The sequence below is a fragment of the Boleophthalmus pectinirostris genome, unplaced genomic scaffold (genome assembly GCF_026225935.1).
Source record: "Boleophthalmus pectinirostris isolate CB_2022bp ecotype Guang Dong unplaced genomic scaffold, ASM2622593v1 HiC_scaffold_19, whole genome shotgun sequence".
Taxonomy (NCBI): Eukaryota; Metazoa; Chordata; class Actinopteri; order Gobiiformes; family Gobiidae; genus Boleophthalmus; species Boleophthalmus pectinirostris.
This window is the reverse complement of record NW_026571140.1, coordinates 35,954,049-35,961,516: the sequence shown is the minus strand read 5'-3', so window position 1 is coordinate 35,961,516 and position 7,468 is coordinate 35,954,049.

Here is a 7,468-nt window from a genome sequence, read left to right as displayed (position 1 = left end):
AAAATAAAAAATCCACAAATAAATGCAGGGGTAATCGCAAATATGTGCGGGGGTTTGTAAATGCAGGTTCATCAGTTTGCAAATAAATGTAACTGCTCTGACATGTGTGAATGACGGAACATTTGCTTTTGAGTCAAGAAATGCTTTTGTGAATGTTTTTACATTTATTTGTAAGTCATTAAATATATTTGTGAATGGCGTTATATTTGTTTCTGGACCAAGATTTGTATTTGTGACTGGCGTAATATTTATTTGATAATAAAGACACTAACCTATCTCCATATTTTTATGCAGCAAACAAAAATTAAGCATTTTGGGTCTAAATATGACGCTAAAAAGCCTTAATCCAGTGATTCTCAACCACTGTGCCGTGGCACACTAGTGTGCCGTGAGAGATCGTCAGGTGTGCCGTGAGAAATTATCCAATATCACTTTTTTTTAATTAAAATTTATTAATTATTACCTGCAAACATTATGTCATTGTCGAGTGTCCGTGCTGTACTTACTACAGCACGGACACTCTACTACAGTGTAGTCAAGCCCCCAGGTTCCAAAATGGCCGCCCATTCAAGTCAATGGGCCGAGCTCAATGGCGCATGATCCCAGATTAGCCAAGTCTGGCTAGGTACTTCCGGTGGCTGTGGGCCGACCGAGCATGTGCAGTAGTGCTCTTTTCTCCCGCGGGCACACGCGAATGCACATGAACGCACGCACGGTGTGCGGGTTCGTGTATCACCTGATCGCTTTGACCAATCAGAGCGAGAGGAGCTAGAGCGGAGCAGAGCGTATCCAAAGCTAATGATTATAAAGCGTTTGTTAAGACAACTGAAGGATTTTGAGCTGAGAAAAAGTTTATGACCTAAAAATAGGTAAAAATCGCCACAAAATCTGACATTTTTGAAAGTTGTAGGTGCCCTGTCAGCCGAACACGAGCAGTTTGTGATTACATTGCTCTCTATGAGAAAAATCTTGTCTCGGCCCATGGGATTTTTTCGACTGTAATACCACTGAATGGCCACTACGTCAACTCGAGGCAGCTACAAGCAGCAATACTGTATCCAGTTATTTTAATAGATCATGAGTGTAGTATATAATGACTGGCAGAGTGATCTAATATTCATCCGGGTGGCGACAGGCAGCTAATTGCCTCGTTCCGTTAAAACAGGGGTGCTCAATACGTCGATCGCGATTTACCAGTCGATCGCCAAGGTCGTGTGGGTAGATCGCTGTGTCTCGTCTCGGACTTGCGTTTGGACTCGGTCTTGTCTGTCACTCAAGGTCTGACACTCAACAAGTGCCATCATATTTCATTACGGCCGCTGCTGTTGGTAATAAACTTGTACAGGTGTGCCAGAGCGTGTGGGGCGTCTCAGTGCAGCCTGTGCGCTCATTTGAAACCCGCGGAGACTCTACGGCACATCACAAACACACACGCTCCCTACGCACGGCTTGTCTACAACAGCGTGTGCCCTTGTGTACCAGCGTGCATCACAGGGCAGGTTCAACTTCCTAAACATCCTACCTGTCCATCTGCCTCACGTCAGCACGCCGCCCCTCGCCTTTTCACGCTCTCACCTTCCTGCGTACAGCGAACACAAGCCCCTTCCACAGTGCGCGCTGATTAGAAGAGCAAGACGAAACGTGAGCAAAAATGAGTCTAAATTTGTGTTACAGTGTTGGCACAAAGCAGGTCTACAGCATAGAGCGGATCTACAGAACAGACCTACTGCCACATTTGGCTGAAGTTTGTCTAACAAAAGTGCACAAATGCATCTGTGTTTGTCACGATGTGCGTTTGGTTTGGTAAACGTGCAGAGGCTGGTAAATATCACTGCAAAACCAGAAAAGAATGCAACTCCAGTTTGGAACTTTAAAAAACAGGTTTAAAAAATCTTCCTTCACTTTTTTCACAGTTTTGTGTAAAGTGCCAGAGGAAGTTCTCTTAAAGAAGAGGTTCTCAAACTGAGGGTGAGGGTCCAAAAAAGGGGCACAGAGTGTTTCAGTGCAGTTTGCTTGGTTTTGTTTTAGGTAGATCTTTATGACTTGGTCATTTTGTAAGTAGCTCGCATGCTGAAAAAGTGTGAGCACCCCTGCTTTAAAAGAATTAGTAACGCATGTGCGTGGTGACAGTCATGGAGAAGTTTTTAAAACGGACGAATGCAAACTCCGAACTGGGCCTTGGACAAGATTCTGACCCAGAAGAAGAGCTTTTCAAGCTTAACTGTGTTAGGCGTGTTCTATCAAAAATCACAACTGGAATCGATCGATTAAAAGTAAAAAGAATTTATTCCCTGTCCAATACAATTCTAATACAGAGCTCTGGGTCAGACCACTATCCCCGATGGCCTATTCTACACAGGACTTAGTTTCAGTCAGTCTGAACACCTGCATCTGTCCCTTAACCCAGTATATATACATTCACAGAAATATGCATAATGATATGTTGATCAGGTTCACGCCTTGGATCCTCCCTGAAGCCTCTCCATTTATGGGAATGACCGGATCTCTTTAGGTTTGGTGCCAGCCAGGATGTCCCCTTGTCAGCTGCTCTGTACAGAATTTCCTTAAAAAGACACAACCTACACAGCAGTTTCTTTAAACACATATATCAGATTTCAATAGTTAAGCTTTAATTGCGTGACTTCATTAACAACATTTAAACAAATATATGATTTCAGCATTTAATAATTGCATGTGGTATACTCATGACACTTTATTATTTGTTACAGCCTTCATTTCCCCCTTTTGACCTCTCTTAAGAGGTCATCTCTCAGAGCAAGGTAACACCATGTAGTTTTTGGTTCTTTCCAATAATATTTTCATATGCAGCTGCAGATACTGTCCTCTTAATCAGGGCGAATTGCACTGTTAATGACTTTAAGACACAGAGCACGAATACAAGGAATACAACAACATCCCACCAATGCAAATACAGCCAATACAGCCACTAATAAGGTGATCAATGAGACCACCAGACCTTTCCATTTACCCAGATTAATTGCATTATTGTTAACACCAGAGGCACTTGACCCCTGGTTAACTTAATATTACCTATATGTGGATTAAGTAGGGTTGCAGGTCCTGTGTAAAAATAAACATCTTCGAATCTCTCGCAATACCCACGGCGTCGTTTCATTGTACATCCTGCAATAATATCATCGTCTCGAAAGTCTGCTGATGGGGCATTTAGTGTCTTACAATAAATGACAGAACATAAATCAAATTGGTATGTAGTAAATGACCCCTTGGTATACTGTAAGGTCATTTTGACATACTTATCACATTCTGCTGTTGAGAGTGATCGTGGATCACGTCTCGGATTGGTTTGTACATGTTTCTGAACTATTTCCCATAGAAGGATAGTGCAGACAATTAATATTGTCAAAATCCCATATTTCCCCCTTCTGATTAGGGGAAACTTAATACGATCTACAATAGCCATAAAATCGTGCACGTATACTCAACCTTCAGACAGTGTGCATTAACCAACCATGTACAGGGAGGAGAGACCACAGTCTAACACCACACCTGGAGCTTTAAACCGCCGTACGTCACCTATGAAAATATATAAAAAGAAAACAAAAACAAACAAACAAACACAAAAAATTCAGGAATTCACAGCTCAATCTGCGTAACATGAAACCATTTATCCTTTCCCGTCCATCTGAACAGCCGTATCAGTACAAGCAGTCACTCTGTACGACCCAGTCCATCATAGTTCAGAGCACTTCCAAGATAAAACCTGTAAATAAACTTCAGAAGGTCGAGATATAGCAGCCTCCTCTCTGGAAGCTAGGAAGAAAATTAGACACCAGTTGCCTCCGTTGATTCCAATCTGGCTTAAACTAGATTTAGAAGGGGCACCTCTTCCTGCGGTACCAATGTGGCCCCTGGACCTGGCATCAATCGTCCAGTGAGCAATTCATAATATGAAAAAACAGTGACTTTGTTAATGGTTTGTCTCACTGCCAGGAGGGCCAGGGGTAGAGCTTGGAGCTAATTAAGCCCTGAAGTAAACAAATCTTAGCCAATTTGACTTTTTTTTCATGCGTTCACCCATCCTTGACTTCGGGGGTGATTCACAGAATCAAATTTATGACGTAGGCCTAATATTTTGTACCATTATCAGACCTAATCAGAGATGAAAAGCCATGAGTAGGAATATAATGATGAATCCTTACTTTAATCACCGAAGAAGGCAAGGCAAGGCAAGGCAAGTTTATTTGTATAGCACAATTCGTACACAAAGTAATTCAAAGTGCTTTACAGAATAAGAAATACATTAAAATCATAATAAAAACAAATCAAAACATAAATAATCATGAAGATTAAAATTAAAAAAGAGAGACATAAATTGGAGAAAAGAGTGCGGAATGAAAACCTTTCAGTTATATGCACAGTTAAACAGAATGTTTTGAGTCTGGATTTAAACAGCGTCACAGAAGAGGCCTGTCTCACATGTTCAGGAAGACTGTTCCAGGTTTTAGCTGCATAAACCTGAAACGCTGAAGAAGCATCCTCACAGTTCACAAAGGCCAGTCAATGATCACTTCTGCGTCTGGCCAAAGGTGTTACAATTGTGGCAATGGTCCCTGACCATTGTGTTCCTACATGGGAGGGGCCATGAACCTCCTTCACCCTAACAACAATAGAATCTTCTTTAGAGGGCACTACACATTTTCCTATAGCTAAACTAGTTGGCAATTGGTTGGGATGGTTGCATCCAGGTGCCCAAAAAATTCATTTGTGTGCGATAGAAATTCCCCTAACTGTCATTAAGGTCAGCAGCCTGCACAGAAAGAGAAGTAGTTAATGATTTTTGAATAAGAGGCATAAACTGACCTTGTAAATACTTCATCACTGCAAATCCTTCTCTCAAAGAGCCATCAGAGTCTCTCGGGCAATATCAATCCCTGAACAGCACATGTCCATGTCTAGCGGCACTGTAGAGAGATCCTGGCAGACTTTGGTCACATTGTAAACCTGCATTTCACAAATATGAAATTCCCCAGAGCTATTAATATTATCTCCCATATTAATGCCATCAGTCAGATAGGTCAGATGTGGTTGAGTGAGCATCTTCAGCAGTCTTGTCTGCTTGAGTGAGGAGAGAGTAAAAGATGAAGAAGCCACAAAAGCAGTTACTGTGTGGCTTAGTCAAAATATTCAATGGGTGGCCCATAAACATATGAGCAGTTTCCTTTATAGTCATAGCTAATTCTGCTGCATAACATACACAAGGTGGCTGTTTGCTTTCAACACTATCCAAAGTAGCACTAGAGTACATTGGAATTGTCCTTAAATCCATACATTTTACATTTTGGTAAAGCACTCCATTAGCAGTAGTATCATCAATAGCTACATAATGTCCTCAAGTCTTTATAGTCCAGTCAAATGTGACATTTAAATTTATCATGCCTTTTCTTTCACTAAAGCATCCAAACTGAGATGTTTGGTCTACATATGCCGAAATGTAATTCCTACAGTAGCCACAAAGTTCTAAAAAGGACAACATTGGTTGGTTTTGGTGTGATAAAATAGACAAATGATGTTCTGCAGACATTGCATTACCTGTTCCAGATACAATTCATTCTGAGAAGGTCACAGCAGATCTGCAACCCTTCAGCTTGTTCCTGCTCACCTTGAAGCCTAAAAAGCTAACTTGGTCAATACAGTTTTAGTAGCCTCCATACAGGCCAAAAGAGTGGGTGACACCAGGAGGATATCATCAATGTATTGAATGGGCACCACACCATCAGGAAGAACCAAATTCTGTAACAAGGTTTTCAGAGTTTGATTAGACAGTCCTGGACTTAGTTTAAAACCTTAAGGTAACCTTGTGTTCTGTAGAGGTGTAAGCTAAATCTAATACCATGAACTATTGGTACTGTAGTCCAAGGGTTGTCAAAATCCTACGAGGATCTGAAACAGGCAAGCAAAATGTTATTGTCACATCATCAATAGCTCTCAAATCATATGCCAAACAATAATATTGAATGTCATGTTTTTGTATAGGTAGGATGGGAGTGTTCCAATCAGAATCAGATTTTTCCAATACCTCTGCATCCCACAGCCCCACATATTATTATTAATGTTTAAATTTCTTCTGCTGCTTCTTGTTTGATTTTATACTGTAAAACATATACAACCTGAACTTTCTTGATGTCAATTTTAATGGGTGTGAGTGCAGAGCAGAATGCCACATCTGTTGGGTCTCCTGACCATGTGTTGTCAGGGAGAACCTCCAGCATTTGAGTATCCTCATGGTCAGTGTAATCTCTACCATGAGTCCTGGTCAGTATTTCATGCTGCAAAAGAGTAGAATTAATCATAAAAGTCAAACTACGTAAGCTTTTTGAGATGAGGAATATTGAACTGAAGGTAAATCAGAATTTTGCCAATCAACAAGTTTAAAAAGTCTAAGGACTATGAGGCCTAAATCTCAAGCTGCCTTTTGTGGAGCCAAGGCTAGTGATACATGAGGAAGGACAGTCCCTCCCATACAACACCAGAGTAACAGGTTAGGTGTTAAATCACAGTGAGCCACTACTACCTCCTCCCCCACATAGATTACAATAGATGTTATTTTTTCTCCCTCAATTTGATGAAATGCCTCACTGTAAACATCATCATGGTCTCTATCATAAAAATAAAGTACAATGTAGTGGGTCAATAGGAGGGTGGTATGGTGCAAGAGAACATATCCAAGGTTTCCATGCCAAAAAGTGGACAACACCCCCTTTGTATGTCCAGGTGCCTCTGGATTCAGCAAAGCCCAGTAGATGTCAGCACATGGTATTGGGTCTGTAGGAGCCATCAGACATTGTCCCTTAGAAGATTGAAAGTGGTTACAGGAGACAGCCTGTCCATCAGGAAAAGTCACTGTAATACCATCAGGTCCATATGCAATAGTAGCCCTTGTTGCAATCAGCAAATCTCCCCAACAAACTCACCAGAGTCTGTGGGGAATGCACAAATAGGTGAAAAAGTGTCTGTCCAACAATATGAGTTTTCAGAGGTTGAGTAAAAGGCAGAGTTTGTGGGGTCCCACCAGCGAGATAGAAGCAGTTGATAGCATAGGCACATTAAGAGTAGGACCCATATCCACCAGAGCAGTCACTTTCTGTCCATTCAGCATAGTATTGGCCATCAGATGTCATATGTCATCCCCCAGAATAGCCTCCATGTCCACTGGGTTGTTGCCATGGCCTGGGAGCTGTCCCCTGGTGCAGTTGGATGGGCCCTGTTCAGAAAATTGAAGCCGTCCTCTACCAACTGGAGGCGGACTTAGGGGAAGGCCCCTGTATGGGTGGACCACGACCAGTGTTTGACCTCTTCCATGCTCTCTGACCCCACCACCTTACCATGAACCCTGCCACAACATAGCAGACCAATCTGTCTGAGTAGCTTTTTAAAGTTCCTTCCTTTTTTTATTTTAACTGCAGCTCAACCTAACTCAAGTGAAATT